We start from the raw sequence: 19,082 nt of genomic DNA, 5'->3' as shown, positions 1-19,082 counted from the left end.
ACTTTGTTGCTTTAAGAAGTGTGTAACAAAATAATAATAATAATAATAATAATAATAATAATAATAATAATGATGGAGTGAGATTTCATCTCATTCCAGTCAGAATGGCAGCTATTATGAAGACAAACAATAAGTGTTGGTGAGGATGTGGGGGAAAGGTACCCTCATATACTGCTGGTGGGACTGCAAATTGGTGCAGCCAATATGGAAAGCAGTATGGAGATTCCTTGAAAAACTGGGAATGGAAACAACATTTGACCCAGCTATCCCCTCTCCTCCATCTATACCCAAAGGACTTAAAAACAGCATACTACAGGGACACAGCCACATCAATGTTTACAGCAGCACAATTCACAACAGCTAAACTGTGGAGCCAGCCTAGAAGCCCTTCAGTAGATGAATGGATTTTAAAAAATGTGGCATATATACACAATGGGCTTTTACTCAGCAATAAAAGAGAATAAAATCATGGCATTTGCAGGTAAATGGATGGAGTTAGAGAAATAAGGCTAAGTGAAGTTAGCCAATCCCCCAGAACCAAATGCCCAATGTTTTCTTTGATATGAGGAGGCTGATTCATAGTAGGGTAGGAAGAGGGAGCCTGGGAAGAATAGACGAACTCTAGATAGGGCAGAGGGGTTGGAGAATAAGGGAAGGGGCAGGGGGTTAGTAAGAATGGTGGAACGTGATGGTCATCATTATCCAAAGTACATGTATCAAGACAGGATTTGGTGTGAATATACTTTGTATATAACCAGAGATATGAAAAAATGTGCTCTATATATGTAATAAGAACTGTAATGCATTCTGCTGTCATATTTAAATAATAAAAAGTGTGTAACAAAAATAATAATAATAGTAATAATAATATAATAATAAGCCATATGAAAGTAAAAAATTAAGAAGAAAAAGTCACCCAGAATTTCACCGTACAACACATCTTTCCAGCTTTCTCTCCACCCCATAGTCATAACCATAGTTTACATAGTCTAAGCAACAGAAATAGTTTTATTCTTTTTCATTTAAAGGTGTACAGACCACTGTTTCCCAAATAATCACAGTTTCTCTAATTATACTTTTAGTGAACATATAATATTCACCCACTTACCATGCCCTTGCTGAAAGGGGGTCATTCTTCAAGGTGCCTCTCCAGTGCCCGCTCCTGGGTTAAACATCACACAAATGCATCAGTCCTCAGTGAATGTTCCTCCTTCTGAACATAAATGCATTCTCTCTTCATTTTGCCAGACTCTGGCACAGGTTTCCTTGTGTTTTGTTTGTTTGTTATACTTGGGGTTGAACCCAGGATCACTTAACCACTGAACCAGTCCTTTTTATATTTTATTTAGAGACGGGTCTCACTAAGTTGCTTGGGACTCACTAAGCTGCTGAGGCTGGCTTTGAACTCATGATCCTCCTGCCTCAGCCTCCCAAGCCACTGGGATTATAGGCATGCACCACCAAGGAAGGTGTCCTTACACTTTTAAACATCTCTACACGTAGATGTGCTGTTCCTCTTTCTAGATACTGATAATCTCAAGAACAAAATCAAATCTTTTCAACTCTGAATCTCCTACACTGGGCAGAATATCTGATCTTGTATGGTGCTCATTGGAAAAAATGGAAAATTAACAATTGGGAAATTGATACCAGCATCATGAGAGTCCTTCATTACAAGTGCTGGGGCTCAGAAAACAAGACCCCAACATACAACACTTTGACATTCTACAAGCTTTGAACTAAAGGCAAGCCAAGGTCTTTCTGATCTTCTCCTGCACCTCTACCCTGCCTCTAACTTTTCATTCCTTCCTAAATCCCAAGAAGGGGCTCTCTCTGAATTCCCCTCTCTACTGAAAGCCAAGTTCCCTAGAAAACTAAACCCTCAGGAAGAAGACCAAGCACCTTCATATTTTATGTGTCTCTTGTGTGTTTTTATGTTAATAAATTTGTATACCATTTCACAGCTTCATCTATTATCAGTTGTTTTATAGACTCAAATTAACAAAATTTCAGGAGGTGAGCAGTTTCTTTCTCCCCTATTCAAGCCACAAAAACAATACTTCTCTGGGTATGTCCAGCATAAAAGGAGCTTATTAAAATTATGTACACAACTGACTAATTTCCTAGCAATTCAAGTTCTAGTTATGAAACCTGTGAGAAATAAAAGCATATGTCCACAAAAAAACATTTATTCAAGAATGTTCACATCAATCTTCTACAGAACAACCCCCAGATGGAAAATAAACCATATATGCATTAACAGGAGAGTGGATAAACTGACTGTCCTGTGTTCACACAATGCAATACTTTTCAGTAATAAAAAGAAATGAGCTGCTGATACACAAAACGACTTGGATGAATCTCAAAAAACATTATTACACGGAGTAAAGAAAGTCAGGCAAAGAAGACTCTAAGAATGAGCTAAGCAAACTTGTGGTGATAGAAATGTTACTACCATGTGTATTGGTAGAAGAAGACCTCAAATATTACCCAACTTGCTAGGCACTAGAGCACAGTAGCCACAACTGAATTATGACTGCTGTTCCTTTGGTACTTGGAAAATGCCCCAACATATCCATTGAACAAAGCCCATTAACTGCATAGGGACATCTCATGGAGAAAATCCCATGGAAAGCATAACCTTGGTTCTAGATCCCTCAGGACACTGGAGTGGAGAGTGCAAATATCACAAGCCAGATCTTGGGAGGGCAGCTGAGATGACTCTGGGTCCCTATAACCGCTATTGGATTTCCATTTTTTGGTACCCTTGCTGGGACGTGGCAGAGAGTGGAGTGTATATCAAGAAATTGGAGGCAGAGACAGGATACAACCTGGCTATCTTAATCTCCACCAGGCTCCTGCCCTTCATCAGTGAGTGCCTCTGCTTGCCCATGTGGAGCCTGGCAGCTGGAATCCTGTGGACATCAGCCTTTATCTGAATCTGGAAGCTAAAAATGAATGGGTCTCATTGCCTGAACTGAAATCACATGAATGAACAAGGACTGGGTTCGCGATTTTTGCCCAGGGCTTCACATCCACTTTTCTAGTACCAGGAAATGGACAGAAGTAGAAGTTGAATAATCCTTTTTTCTTCGTGTTTTATATATGAGCCTATCATTTTCCCTAATGGAAAGACTTAACATCTGCCAAGCCTCTGGCTTTGGAGAGGCACAGTATTATCTAATGACTGACCCATGAAACTCAGCTTGACTTGCAGTGAGCTAGCCAAGATGGAGGTCTCTCCATCTCCCCAGAGGGAGAATTTGCACGAGGTCCAACTTGCCCAAGAGTCTCCAGGTGCTAGGCCCATTGGCATTTCCCATGACCTCCCTGAACAGTTGACCCAGCTCAAGCTAGACTTAGTTCTCAAGTTTGTAATGTTTATTGATGCCTATAATGTTTATTTGCTCACTATAAAGGAGAGGCGAGCTCCTTTTCGTGGTCTGTACCCTGTGGTGCATCCAGCAAGTCCTGTGCAGATCTCAGCCCTCTTCTGTAACACGATGGGAGAATGGCCAATCTATGGTGCTACCGACCCTTCTGCCCTTGAATCTTAGCCTATTGCAAAGGATGCTTGCTGGTGTTCACCTAAAGCCATTGCAATAGTTTTCTAAATAAAACCCCCAAGAAAGAAATACAAATGGTGTACACTTAAAGTATGGTAATATTTACTAAATTTCTAATAATTTAAAGGATTTGGGGGAGAGTCCTTTAGACAGTTCCCTCCACTGAGCATGTGCCTCATTTAAATTCAGTAAAACTGGGTCATATCCGTTAAGGGATTCAGGAATCAGAGTTTGAATTTTACATTCTCATCTAATAATCAAATAATTGTAAATTGTTTTAACCTCTATGATTCTCAACTTACAAATTTATACACCTTAGGTCGCATCAACTTCAACCAGGTATAATTCAGATTAAGTAAAATCATGTAAGTATAGCATGACTAGAAGACAGCACATTCTTCCTAAGTACAGGTAACTAGTATCAATGATATTAACAGGAAGAAGGGCAGGAATGAAAGGAAACATAGTGAATGCACAATCTGGTTCCTGAAGAACATTCCCGAATCTGTCTAATAATAGCTTTTATCAGATTCCCTCTTGAGAGTGGTCACAGTGTCCCAGAGCTGTAATCAAATTCATACAGCCCAGCTTGGCTGTTCCCATGAATGACATCAAGACAAAAATAAACATAGTAGAACAATAAAATCAGGGATGGAAAGACAAAACTCTGTCAAGTAGATGGGTTGCCAAACCCCATCCTCATACGAATAGGAAAAGAAGAACTCAAACTATCAGTATTGGCTGATGACATGATTCTATTAGAGGATCCAAAAATTCCAACAGAAAACTTCTAGAACTAATAAGTGAGTTCAGCAAAGTAGCAGGATATAAAATCAATGCCCATAAACCAAATGTATTTCTATACATAAGGGATGAATCATCTGGAAGAGAAATTAGAAAACTACCCCAATTCACAATAGCTTCAAAAAAAATACTTAGAAATCAATATAACAAAAGAGTTGAAAGACCTCTACAATGAAAAGTATGGAACACTACAGACAATTGAAGAAGATGGAAAGATCTCCCATGCTCCTGGAAGGCAGAATTAATATTGTCAAAATGATCATACTACCCAAAGCACTATATAGATTAATTGCAATTCTAATTAAAATCCCAATGTCATTCCTTCTGGAAATAGAAAAAGTAATCATGAAATTCATTTGGAAAAATAAGAGACCCAGAATAGCCAAAGCAATCCTTAGCAAGAAGAATGAAGCAGGAGGCATCATAATACCAGACCTTAAACTATACTACAGAGCTACAGTAAAAAAAAAAAAAAAAAAACCTACATGGTATTGGCACCCAAATAGACATGTAGACCAAAGGTATAGAATAGAAGACACAGAAACAAACCCATATAAGTACAGTTATCTCATACTAGACAAAGGCACCAAAAACATACATTGGAGAAAAAATAGCCTCTTCAACAAGTGGTTCTGGGAAAACTGGAAATCCACATGCAGCAAAATGAAAATGAACTCCTATCTATCACCATGCACAAAACTCAACTCAAAGTGAATCAAGGCCCTAGGAATTAGACCACAGACCTTATGCCCAATAGAATAAAAAGTAGGCTCAAAACTTCATCACATCAGATTAGGCCCCACTCCTCTGACTTCCTCAACAAAACTCCTAAAGCACAAGAAATAAAATCAAGAATTAATAAGTGGGATGGATTCAAACTAAAAAGCTTCTTCTCAGCAAAAGCAACAATCAATGAAGTAAAGAGAGAACCTACATTTTGGGGAGCAAATTTTTGCCACACATACATCAGACAGAGCACTATTCTCCAGGATATATAAATAACTCCAAAAACTTAACACCAAAAAAACAAACAAACAAACAAAAAAAACCAAACAACCGAATCAATAAATGGGCTAAGTAGCTGAACAGTTCTCAAAAGAAGATATACATTCAAATATATGAAAAAAATGTTCAACATATCTAGTAATTAGAGAAATGCAAATCAAAACTACTCTAAGATTTCATCTCACGCCAGTTAGAATAGCAGTTATCAAGAATACAACAATTACTAATAGGGCATTATGTAAAATTGTGGATGTGTAACCGACGTGATTCTGCAATCTGCATTTGGGGTAAAATTGGGGGTTCATAACCCACTTCAATCTAATGTATGAAATATGATATATCAAGAGCTTTGTAATGTTGTGAACAACCAATAAAAAAATAAGCTAAAAAAAAAGAACACTAAAAAAAAAAAGAATACAAATAACAATAAGTGTTGGCGAGGATGTTGGGGGAAAGGCACACTCATACATTGCTGGTGGGACTGCAAATTGGTGCAGCCAATCTGGAAAGCAGTATGGAGATTCCTTGAAAAACTTGGAATGGAACCACCATTTGACCCAGCTAGTCTGAAGACCCAAAGACTTAAAAACGGCATACTACAAGGACACAGCCACATCAAAGTTTATAGCAGTACAATGAACAATAGCTAAACTGTGGAGGCAACCTATATGCCCTTCAATAGATGAATGGAGAAAGAAACTGTGGTATATATACACAATGGAATATTACTCAGCAATAAAAGGGAATAAAATTATGGCATTTGCAGGTAAATGGATGGAGTTAGAGAGTATCATGCTAAGCAAAGTAAGCCAATCCCCCCAAAACAAAGGCCAAATGTTCTCTCTGATAAATGGATGTTAATCCCTATGGTGGGGGCATGGGATGAGGGGAGGAACTTTGGATGGGGTCAAGGGGAGGTGGGAGGGGGCATGGGAATAGGAAAGATGGTGAAATGAGACGGACATCATTACCCTAGGTACATGTATGATTGCACAAATGGTGGGACCCTACTTTGGGTACAACCAGAGAAATCAAAAATTGTGCTACATTTGTGTATAAAGAATTGAAGTGCACTCTGCTGTCGTGTCTAACTGATTAGAACAAATAAATAAATTAAAGTTCAAAAAAGAAGAGAAGAAAATGAAAAACCCCATCCCCACTTATGAAACGAAATGCAATCTTACTGATTCCAGACAATTCATTTGCTACTTGTTTAAAATTTAATTTCATTTGGGGTAAATTTTCCAATAGTTTTAAGATTTCTCTTCATCTCTCCTCAACTTTGCAGACTTAGGGGTGATTTTCATCTGTGAGATGGAGTTTGGGGCATGTGCCTCCCTGGCATGTAGGGGTGGAGACTGAGGAGGAGCAGCTGTGCATGCCCAACCACCTGAGGCTGTGACCACTGGGTTGTCACTACTCCACCTGAGGCTTCTTCAAGCATGGAAACCTCCTCACAGTTCCGATGTCCTTCTTTCCTAAAACTCAGCTCTTTTGATTCCATTTGGGACAGGACTGAGTTTATCAAATTTCTCTCTCTTTGTGGATAAAATTTGCATTTTTGTTCAGGCTTCAACTCTTAATCCTCCAACCATTTTTTTTAATTCAAAATATTTATTTCTTTCAAACACCTAGTTCTTGGAATAAAGATCTCTGGCATTCAAAATGATTATTACATCTGCTACAGATTTATAGAAAAATATGAATGATTAATTAAAATTCAAAGCCATGGCAGGCACGGTGGCACTCACCTGCAATCCCAGTGGCTCAGGGGACTGAGGCAGGAAGACTGTGAGTTCAAAGCCAGCCTCAGCATAAGCAAGGCACTAAGCAACTCAGTGAGACTCTGTCTCTAAATAAAATACAAAATAGGGCTGAGGACATGGCTCAGTAGTCGAGTGCCCCTGAATTCAATCCTTGCTATACCCACCCCTTCCAAAAAATATTCAAAAGTCCTAAGTTGTACCCTTTGGTTCGCTTTGTATCATCTATCTGCTATAGGCATCATCTAGGAAAAGCCCTTTCTTCAACAATAAATAGAAAATAGAAAGAGATAAAATTAAATCACACCCCCATTCATATCAAAATATTGCTTACTGAAAGTGCAATGATTTCCTTACACACCTCCTGCCTTCAATCCAGAGATGGTCCAGAAAACATCTCCTTGGCATTCCCACATATCTTGCTCCACTTCAACAAGCCAGGAACCACAGGAAATTCCCAGAGTTCTTTTTTTTTTATTTTTTTAATGTTCTTTTTTTATTGATTGTTCAAAACATTTCAGAGCTCATGATATATCATCTTTCATACATTAGACTCAATTGGGTTTTGAACTCCCATTTTTACCCCAAATACAGATTGCAGAATCACATCTGTTACATACTCACATTATTACATAATGGCATATTAGTGACTGTTGTATTCTGCTACCTTTCCTATCCCCTACTATCCCCCCTCCCCTCCCCTCCCCTCCCATCTTCCCTCTCTACCTCCTCTGCTATTGTTCAATTATCTCCCCTTTTTCCCCACCTCCCCCTTGCCCCTCATAACCTCTTACCATTTCCATATGCTTTCCTACCATTCCATATGCTTTCCCTTCTCTCTCCCTTTCCTACCATTTCCATATGCTTTCCCTTCTCTCTCCCTTTCTCTCCCCCCATTCGTCTTTGTTTACTGTTAGTCTTTTCCTCATGCTCTTCCTTCCTGTTCTGTTCTTAGTTGCTCTCTTTATATCAAAGAAGACATTTGGCATTTGTTTTTTAGGGCTTGGCTAGCTTCACTTAGCATAATCTGCTCTAATGCCATCCATTTCCCTGCAAATTCTATGATTTTGTCATTTCTTAGTGCTGCATAATACTCCATTGTGTATAGATGCCACATTTTTTTTTATCCATTCATCTATTGAAGGGCATCTAGGTTGGTTCCACAGTCTAGCTATTGTGAATTGTGCCACTATAATCATTGATGTGGCCGTATCCCTATAGTGCGCTCTTTTAAGGTCCTCAGGGAATAGTCCGAGAAGGGCGATAGCTGGGTCAAATGGTGGATCCATTCCCAGCTTTCCCAGGAATCTCCATACTGCTTTCCAAATTGGCCTCACCATTTTGCAGTCCCACCAGCAGTGTACCAGTGTACCCTTTTCCCCACATTCCCGCCAACACTTATTGTTGTTTGACTTCATAGTGGCTGCCAATCTTACTGGAGTGAGATGGTATCTTAGGGTGGTTTTGATTTGCATTTCTCTGATTGCTAGAGATGGTGAGCATTTTTTCATGTACTTATTGATTGATTGTATGTCCTCCTCTGAGAAGTGTCTGTCCAGGTCCTTGGCCCATTTGTTGATTGGGTTATTTGTTATCTTATTGTTTAATTTTTTGAGTTCTTTGTACATTCTGGATATTAGGGCTCTATCTGAGGTGTGAGGGGTAAAAATTTGTTCCCAGGATGTAGGCTCTCTATTTACCTCTTTTATTGTTTCCCTTGCTGAGAAAAAACTTTTTAGTTTGAGTAAGTCCCATTTGTTTATTCTTGTTATTAACTCTTGGGCTATGGGCATCCTATTAAGGAATTTGGAGCCCGACCCCACTATATGTAGATCGGAGCCAACTTTTTCTTCTATCAGACGCAGCGTCTCTGATTTGATATCTAGCTCCTTGATCCATTTTGAGTTAACTTCTGTGGATGGCGAGAGAAAGGGATTCAATTTCATTTTGTTGCATATAGATTTCCAATTTTCCCAGCACCATTTGTTGAAGATGCTATCCTTCCTCCATTGCATGCTTTTAGCCCCTTTATCAAATATAAGATAGTTGTAACTTTGTGGATTAGTCTCTGTGTCCTCTATTCTGTACCATTGGTCCACCTGCATGTTTTGGTACCAGTACCATGCTGTTTTTGTCACTATTGCTTTGTAGTACAGTTTGAACTCTGGTATCGCTATACCTCCAGATTCACATTTCCTTCTTAGAATTGCTTTTGCTATTCTGGGTCTTTTGTTTTTCCATATGAATTTCATGATTGCTTTATCTATTTCTATAAGAAATGCCGTTGGGATTTTGATTGGCATCACATTAAACCTGTAGAGAACTTTGAGTAATATCGCCATTTTGATGATGTTAGTTCTGCCTATCCATGAACAGGGTACATTTTTCCATCTTCTAAGATCTTCTTCTAGCTCTCTCTTTAAGGTTCTGTAGTTTTCATTGCATAAATATTTCACCTCTTTTGTTAGGTTGATTCCCAAGTATCTTATTTTCTTTGAGGATATTGTGAATGGAGTGGTTTTCCTTATTTCCATTTCAGAGGTTTTGTTGCTGATATACAGGAATGCCTTTGATTTATGCGTGTTGATTTTATAACCTGCCACTTTGCTGAATTCATTTATTAACTCTAGCAGCTTCTTTGTAGCCCCTTTTGGGTCTGTTAAGTATATTATCATGTCATCCGCAAATAGTGATAATTTAATTTCTTCTTTTCCTATTTTTATGCCTTTAATTTCTTTCGTCTGTCTAATTGCTCTGGCTAGTACTTCGAGAACTAAATTGAATAGAAGTGGTGATAGAGGGCATCCCTGTCTTGTTCCAGATTTTAGAGGGAATGCCTTCAGTTTTTCTCCATTTAGGATGATGCTAGCCTGAGGTTTAGCATATATAGCTTTTACAATGTTGAGGTAAGTTCCTGTTATCCCTAGTTTTTCTAGTGTTTTGAACATAAAGGGATGCTGTACTTTGTCAAATGCTTTTTCTGCATCCATCGAGATGATCATATGGTTCTTGTCTTTAAGTCTATTGATGTGGTGAATAGCATTTATTGATTTCTGTATATTGAACCAGCCTTGCATCCCAGGGATGAATCCTACTTGATCATGGTGCACAAGTTTTTTTATATGTTTTTGTATTCGATTCGCCAGAATTTTATTGAGAATTTTTGCATCCAAGTTCATTAGAGATATTGGTCTGTAGTTTTCTTTCTTTGAAGTGTCTTTGTCTGGTTTTGGGATCAGAGTGATGTTGGCCTCATAGAATGAATTTGGAAGCGCTCCTTCTTTTTCTATTTCTTGAAATAGCTTGAAAAGTATTGGTATTAATTCTTCTTTGAAGGTTTTGTAGAACTCCGCTGTATACCCATCCGGTCCAGGGCTTTTCTTGGTTGGTAGTCTTTTGATGGCTTCTTCTATCTCTTCCTTTGTTATTGGTCTGTTTAAATTGTGTGTGTCTTCCTGTCTCAATCTGGGCAGATCATATGCCTTAAGAAATTTATCGATATCTTCACTATCTTCTATTTTATTGGAATATAGGGTTTCAAAATACTTTCTAATTATCTTCTGTATTTCTGTAGTATCTGTTGTGATATTGCCTTTTTCATCCCGTATGTTGGTAATTTGAGTTCTCTCTCTTCTTCTCTTCGTTAGCATGGCTAAGGGCCTGTCTATCTTATTTATTTTTTCAAAGAACCAACTTTTAGTTTTATCAATTTTTTCAGTTTTTTTTGTTTCAATTTCGTTGATTTCTGCTCTAATTTTAATTATGTCTTGTCTTCTACTACATTTGCTGTTGTTTTGCTCTTCCTTTTCTAGGTTTTTGAGGTGTAGTGTGAGTTCATTTATTTGTTGGTTTTTTTCTTTTTTTGAGGAAAGAACTCCAAGAAATGAATTTCCCTCTTAAAACTGCTTTCATTGTGTCCCATAGATTCCGGTATGTTGTGTCTGTATTATCATTTGTCTCTAAGAATTTTTTCATCTCCTCCTTTATGTCTTCTGTAACCCATTGATCATTCAGTAACATATTGTTCATTTTCCATGTGATGTAGGATTTTTCCTTCCTTCTTTTATCATTGATTTCCAATTTCATTCCATTCTGATCAGACATGGTGCATGGTATTATCTCCACGCCTTTATACTTACTAAGAGTTGCCTTGTGGCATAATATATGGTCTGTCTTTGAGTAGGATCCATGTGCTGCTGAGAAGAACGTGTATCCACTTGATGATGGTTGATATATTCTATATATGTCGGTTAAGTCTAGGTTATTGATTGTGCTGTTGAGTTCTATAGTTTCTTTATTCAGTTTTTATCTAGAGGATCTGTCTAATGGCGAGAGTGGTGTGTTGAAGTCACCCATAATTATTGTGTTGTGGTCTATTTGACTCTTGAACTTGAGGAGAGTTTGTTTTATGAACGTTGCAGCTCCATTGTTTGGTGCATACAAATTGATAATTGTTATGTCTTGTTGGTGGATGGTTCCTTTTAACAGGATATAGTGTCCTTCTTTATCCTTCTTGATTAACTTAGATTTAAAGTTGATTTTATTCGCTGTGAGTATGGCCACTCCTGCTTGCTTCCGAGGGCCATGTGAGTGGTATGATTTTTCCCAACCTTTTACCTTCAGCCTGTGTATGTCTTTTCCTATCATATGAGTCTCTTGAAGGCAGCATATTGTTGGATTTGTTGTTTTGATCCAGGTTACTAGCCTATGTCTCTTGATTGGTGAGTTTAGGCCATTAACATTTAAGGTTTCAATTGAGATATGATTTGTACTTCCAGTCATGCTTCTTTATTTATTTATTTTAGTTTGGCTGGTTTTACTTTTTGGTTATTTTCCTCCCCCTTTACTGAGATACCTCCTGCTGTTAGTTTTGGGCACTATTTTTCAATTCCTCTTCTTGTAGTATTTTGCTCAAAATGCTTTGCAGTGCTGGTTTTCTTGCTGCGAATTCTTTTAGCTTTTGTTTATCGTGAAAGATTTTAATTTCATTGTCAAATCTGAAGCTTAATTTTGCTGGATACTGTATTCTTGGTTGGAATCCATTATTTTTCAGCATTTGAAATACATTGTTCCAGGATCTTCTCGCTTTCAAAGTCTGTGATAAGAAATCAGTCGTTAACCTAATTGGTTTACCCCTGAATGTAATCTGCCTCCTTTCTCTCGTAGCTTTTAATATTCTCTCCTTGTTCTGTACGTTGGCTATCTTCATAATTATATGTCTTGGAGTTGGTCTATTATGGTTTTGAATGTTTGGGGTCCTGTAGGCTTCCAGGATTTGGCAATCCATTTCATCTTTCATCTCTGGGAAGTTTTCTAGAATTATTTCATTTAATATGCTGTCCATTCCTTTGGTTTGAGTCTCTGTGCCTTCTTCTATCCCGATGACCCTCAAATTTGGTTTTTTTATGACATCCCATATCTCTTGAATAGATTGCTCGTGGGATTTAAGCATCTTTTCTGTGTTGACTATATTCTTTTCAAGTTGATAAACCTTGTCTTCATTATCTGATGTTCTGACTTCTACTTGATCAAGTCTGTTTGTAATATTCTCGTTTGAGTTTTTAATTTGGTTTATATTTTCCTGCAATTCTAGGATTATTGTTTGATTTTTTAAAGATCTCTATTTCCTGGTAGAGCTCGTTCTTTGCCATTTGAATTTGTTTGTTTAATTCATTTTCAAAATATATTTTTATTGCTTGGACTTGCTGTCTCATGTCTTCCCTAATATTCCTTTCCATTCGAGTTAGGTATGCCTTGAGTTCTTTCCCTATCCCTGCTTCTGATGTTTCTATGTCCTCCTGTAGAATTAAGTTGTCCTGCATTGTTTGTACTCCTTTTTTCCCTTGTTTTCTCATATTGTCCATGTTACTTTCCAGCTCTATTTGATCCAGAGTTCTTTAAGTAGAATCTGAGATATGCAGAAGTAGAGGAGTTGTGGGGCAGGGAATCTGCCACGCTCGTTTCCAAGTTAGGAGAATGGGCTAGCAATACTGATGGGAGCAAAAACCATCATTGCCTCAGTAAGGGTGAGGACATGAGATGGATAAAAGATTAGGAAATATCCCAGAATGTAGAGGCCTTTCTTAGGTGTTCAGCACATCTTGGACCTGCCCTGATCCTTTGTGTGACTGGCAAGGGCATGGCAGAGAGTCTGCCTGTTGCAAACCAGATTGTAAATTGGGGGGGGGGGGGTTGGGACTCTCGCTGTGTTCTTACTTGTTCTTCTGTAGCCCACCTCCCTTGTGCAATTCGAGAGAGTTTGCTGTGAACCGAGGGCCTTTACTGCCCACCTATATTGTCCTGCTACAGGTCTCAGTGACTCCTAAATTTCAGGCTGATTCTCTTCTCCAAGGAGCCCACCAATCAATCCAAACTCAGAAACTGCAACTGTGTTTTAAGAACGAACTTTATTTGAGGGGAGGGTGTGGTCCCAGGAATTGTGACTCAGGAGACACAGGTTTAAATAGTTCTAAATCCGTATTTGAAGTAAGGCTTCTATGGACTGTTGAATATTAAGAAGGAACAAGAAAAGGGAAGAAATGAATACATAAACAAAACAGAAATGTACTTGGAACTAGAGTCCAGTAACCTCTTGCTATGCATCTCGAGACTCTGGGCACCATGTGATTGCGGTGCCAGCCATACATGTCATTCTGGTCAAAGCGGGGAAGTATACAAAGTTCCCTGTCCAGACAGCAGCTGGAATTGTGTAGAAGCCCTTCCTCCCTTGATGGCCTCCCAGCTGATTTGAAAAGTTGGTTTCCTTGTAATTTTTCTTTTAATTTTGCAAGTCTGTGGATCACCCCTCTGTCCACAATCCAACCTTCTCTCCATCCCTCTTCAGTAATAAAGTCTTCTGGAAGGCAGGACACAGAACTGTCAAATCTACCTAAGAAAGTCCTTGGGAAGGAAGATCTCTGAGTACCTGGGGTAGAGTCAAGGTGTGAAGAAATAACTCCTGACTCTTTCTTCTGTGTTGTTAGTCTACATCTCTGAAGATTTTAATCTAACTAAATATCCCAGCTCCAACAGCCACAAATCAGAAGCCATCTGCTGGACCCTCTGCCAGAGGTCTCTTCAGCAGTTGCACTTACAAACTCTTAACAGGGAATTGGTGGTTATGCTGGGAGAGCTGGGAAACATCAGCTCATATAAAATTAGATTTGACCTGAGAGATGGTTCCCAACACCAAATCCATCACCTTTGATGTTCTGAATCCCATCAAATTATACATCGTTTTCTCTTCCTGGCCTTAAAGTCAGTCTCCTCATCAGAGAAATGAAAAGATCTGTGTTTTGTTAAGAACTTTAAAGTTCTTTCCCAGCAGGTGTTGTTAACAGATTGGCAGACGTAGCATGCGTGAGTTGTATCAAATGCCGCAGCACTTGAACCAGGGAGATTAGCTGAGTTCTCCCTTGGAAAGATGCCACCCAGATCCATAGAATATTGAAAAACACAATGCCTGCCCCTTATAGATGAAGAGCAGAAGTCCAGAGAAGTCACAGGACCTGCCCAAGGGCATATGGGTCAAATCCCCAAGTTAGGACTTCATCCTGTGTCTCCAATATTCCTATGTTGTCCTCTTTCATATTTTTATAGTGACTTCTGATACCTGGGGAAGATTTTGACTGAGAACTTTCACAATTCAAGGAAGAGAAAATTTCCTAATTTGGAGATAGAGTAAAACTTTGATTTCAAACTTAGGTGACTTTTCCTACGAGAACAAGGGAAAGGAGACCAATCAGGAGGAGAGAAATGCTGTGATTTATACCGAGTTTTTCATTTTTTTATTTATTTTTTTTTTGTAATTTTCTCAAGCTCCCATAATAATAACTAGGGTTAGAACTGAGAAAAAGAGGTGCAGCCTCGGTCAAAGAACACAGAGTTTCGTTCCAAATCTCATCCCCTTGATGTCTTCCTGTTTTTCCTGGTACCTCCAGTCTTCCTGCTCCGGGTGACATCTACTTGGTCTATACATTATTCCCTCCAAGTCTGGATTTTCAATTAGCACATCTGACAAAAAGAGCTCAAGTTAATATCATTCATTCACTCATTCCTTCATCCATCAATCATTCAAAGAGTATATCGTGGGTTTTTGTGCTGCACACTTATCTAGGTGATTCTAAAATGAACAGGGCTCAATCCCTGACCCCACAGTCACAAGGAGTGAAGGAAACAAACATGAACACAACTAATCTTATCACTGGAGATCCAAGAAAGCAGTAGCTAATTTTGCGGATGGGTATTAAAATGAAGACTTCATAGAAAAAAAAAAAAAGATACAAGAACTGAGTTTGAAATATGACTAGGATTCCAGTGGATGAAAGATAAAAGGTCCAGATGAGGAGAAATAACTCCAGGCAGAGGCTAGAATCTAACCAAATTGAAAGTAAAATCCAGAGTTCTCAACATGATCTCTAAGATCATCATAATCTGGGGCCTAACTGCTCACTCCGTCCCATCTCGTCTCTTTTATCTTTGGTGTATCACAGACAGGAGGGTTAGAATCTTCTAGTAACTAAAATCATTTATGTTGTTTCTACTACAGGACATTTGTGCTTGCTATTCCCTCTAATTAAAACATTCTTCAAGATCTACATGTGACTGTGATGATACCAGAATTTAAATCTCAACTCCAATGCTTCATATGAGAGGAGTGTCATAATCTCCATTTCACAAATCAAGAACCATTCTTCAATGGCTCCATAACCTAACCACGACCATAGGACTATCCAGGGAAGTTGCCACAAGTTGATCCTAGCCAGTCTGAACCTGCAGACCCAGCTCGTATGCCCTGTCTCACAGAGCCACACGGCCTTTCTTAACTATCTGAACTGATTTTGTTTACTTATGCATTACATGTTTCAGATAATTTGCACTAATTTAACTGGGATTTCATCTTATTCATGACTACATCCTCAGCACTTAACACAGAGCCCAGCCTGCAACAAGCATCTAGAAAACATTTTTTGAATCAACAAATGTACAGAAGCTTAGGAGAGAAACAGTGTGCAAAAAGAAGATTAGACTAGAAGACTAGAGGAATGAGACCAGGGGAGTGTGAAGGGGAGGGAAAGGGAGGTACTGAACAATGAAATTGATCACATTGTGTTTTATGCATGTACAAATATGTCACAATGAATCCCACCTTGTGTATCACTATAATACACTAATAAAAACATTTTAAAAGTATTACAAGAAATATCACTCCTTACTAAGGAAACAGTAAGGACACTTACTTACTGGTGACCTCTGAGAACAATGCACCAGGTTTTATCCTTTCACTCAAAATAGCGACAGAATTGTTTGGAACATCAGACAGGTAAAAGCAGGTACACTGGCTGAGTAGTAAAATATTGGGGGAAACTGAGAGTTTTGGGGAGTAGAAAATCTTTGCCATGTGCCCCGAAATTATGAGAATGACTAGTACTCCTGACCAAAGTGGCTAATGGGTACCCCTTTATGGAGGTCTTTCCCACAGAGCATTGATTGTGGAACAGCCAGAAAATAACTTCCTCAAAGGTCCCCATGGTGTCAATAACCTAGGAGTCCTCTCTAGCTGACCAAGCCTGGATAGACACAGCAGATGGTGTTAATGAGCCTGAAATGACTCAAGCTATTTCTGCATTCTGCTGCCTGCCAGAAGCTCCCTCTTGGCCACAGGTCACTGATCTCTTCCCAGTCAAGTGCCAGAGTGATAAGTGGACTATGTCACCTCATCTGGTGGATTTTCCAAGATGGCGGTGGTGAGGTGGATTTTCCAAGATGGCGATGGTTCTAGGGCAATGATGGTTGCTCCTGGTCAGAGATTGCCAGGCATGATTCACACCTGCTTGCTGTCCTCCTTGGGGGAGGAGCCTGAACTAGCAGGTGGAGATTCTGATTCACAATACGGTCTTCCTACAGCTCATCACACTTTCTTTCTCTAGCCTCTGAAAGGATGCCACATGATTTAGTGGTTAATAGTTCTAGCTTTCCTGACAGAGACTTTTTTTTGAGCCCTTTATAGGTATCATCTTATTAAACTTCAAAGCAACTCAAGGTTATGGAAACTTTATTATTCCCATTGTGTGAATGAAGAACTGAGGGATAGAAAAGTTAATAACTTCTTCAATGTATTACAGAAAGCCAGTGGCATAGCCTTTGTTTCTCAAATGTCAATGCTGGAATTCTTAATAACTTTAATTATTGGGCTCTGTTGACATGTCCATGACTTTCAACCTCTTCCAGTACGCCCTCATCTGGGATTCAAAGGTACATATTACTACCTCTCAACATAGTTGCTAAAGCGTACATTTCTAAAGCGTACATTCCTCTTTTCAAAAGTAGTGTTTTGTAACATGGAAACTTCAGTGCCTAGAACCAAAGATACAGACACCTCTGTTGCTTTAACCTTGAACAGAATTGACTAGGAACTAAGGGTCAGAAACAACCAATATGAAAGCATGGCCCATTGACCAGAGTGGCAAGCATTATTGAATTTCAAAGAAAGTCAACCGAGTTCAACCAAAATGTACTTTAATAAGGGTCTTCTAACTGTATCTGATGTGAAGATACAAAGGAATGTAACAAAGTGTGCCAAATATTTAATTTACTGGATAAGTAGAGGTGAAACTTAGGTTGGTATACAATTCAGCCCCATTTTAACTATAACATAGGGTTTTCTTCTAAACCACCACCATCTCTTTATTTGTCTATACCATATTCTGCATCTTACAGGTCTTCCAAGAGTCCTGGGTCATTTTAGGAGGATTGTTCATGTGGCAAGATGGAGCAGGGCTGTACAGAGCATCAAAATGCAAGTGGATGCCATTATTGATCAGCAGTAATGTTCTGGCAGGGATCTGTGAAAGTTCCTCACTGGATGACAAAGAGATGAAAATCCTCTTAGTTCACCTGAATGGGAAGGGAATAGCTTCAGATAATGCACCTTTTCTATGTCACTCTGGTACTGGGACAGATGGAGATCACCTGGGCATAGGGTGCCCTTACTGGTGGCTCAGCTCCTTTCTGTGCAATCCCTCATTCAGTGCATGGTATCTTTATCTAGTGTAGGGTCAATAAAAACTCTTTCACATATTCTTCCAAATATGTTGGTCTTAAATCTTGGCTTTTGACATCCACACAGCATAAACATGTCTCCATGATTCCACTTCTGCATTGACAACCTTCCTTCTGATGCAGGCTTCCACAAGTATAATTGCCTAGGTTGTGTGCCTGCCATGATCTTCCTAACACTTCTGAGCTTCATTAAATCCAACTTCTCCCCGTCACAGTCACGGAATGTCAATCCCAGGCATCCTCCACAGGAATGGTCTTACGAGGCTGAGATGGGGAAAGGCAGAGAACGTGGGCTTCTGGCAAGTAGATTGGCTGTCAACCCAGAAGAGATAAGCTTTTGCTTTCTCCTGCCAAACATCCATCAGTAGTCATTTTTTCTCCTTCCACGATGAAGACAGAGAGGATGAGGGAAGCTCTATTGGCTGAAGGAAGCCGTTTCTCCTGTGCTCTTCATCCAGTGGAATGGCCTGGGAGTTTCCTCCTCGAAGAAAACAAATGTTCATCATCACTAGCAATTAGAGAAATGCAAATCAAAACCACTCCAAGATTTCATCTCACTCCAGTCAGAATGGCAGCTATTATACATACAAACAACAGTAAGTGTTGTGAGGATGTGGGGGGAAAGGTACACTCAAACACTGCTGGTGGGACTGCAAATTGGTGCAGCCAATGTGGAAAAGCAGTATGGAGATTTCTTGGAAATCTGAGAATGGAACCACCATTTGACCCAGCTATCCCTCTCCTCGGTTTATACCAAAAGGAATTAAAAACAGCATACTACAGGGCACAACCACATCAATGTTTATAGCCGCACAATTCACAATAGCTAAATTGTGGAACCAAACTAGATGCCCTTCAATAGATGAATGGATAAAAAAAATTG

The sequence above is a fragment of the Spermophilus citellus genome (assembly GCF_964194105.1).
Source record: "Spermophilus citellus genome assembly, chromosome: 17".
In the NCBI taxonomy this organism is placed as follows: domain Eukaryota; kingdom Metazoa; phylum Chordata; class Mammalia; order Rodentia; family Sciuridae; genus Spermophilus; species Spermophilus citellus.
The sequence above is the reverse complement of the archived record's forward strand: the minus strand, read 5'-3'. Positions refer to the sequence as shown.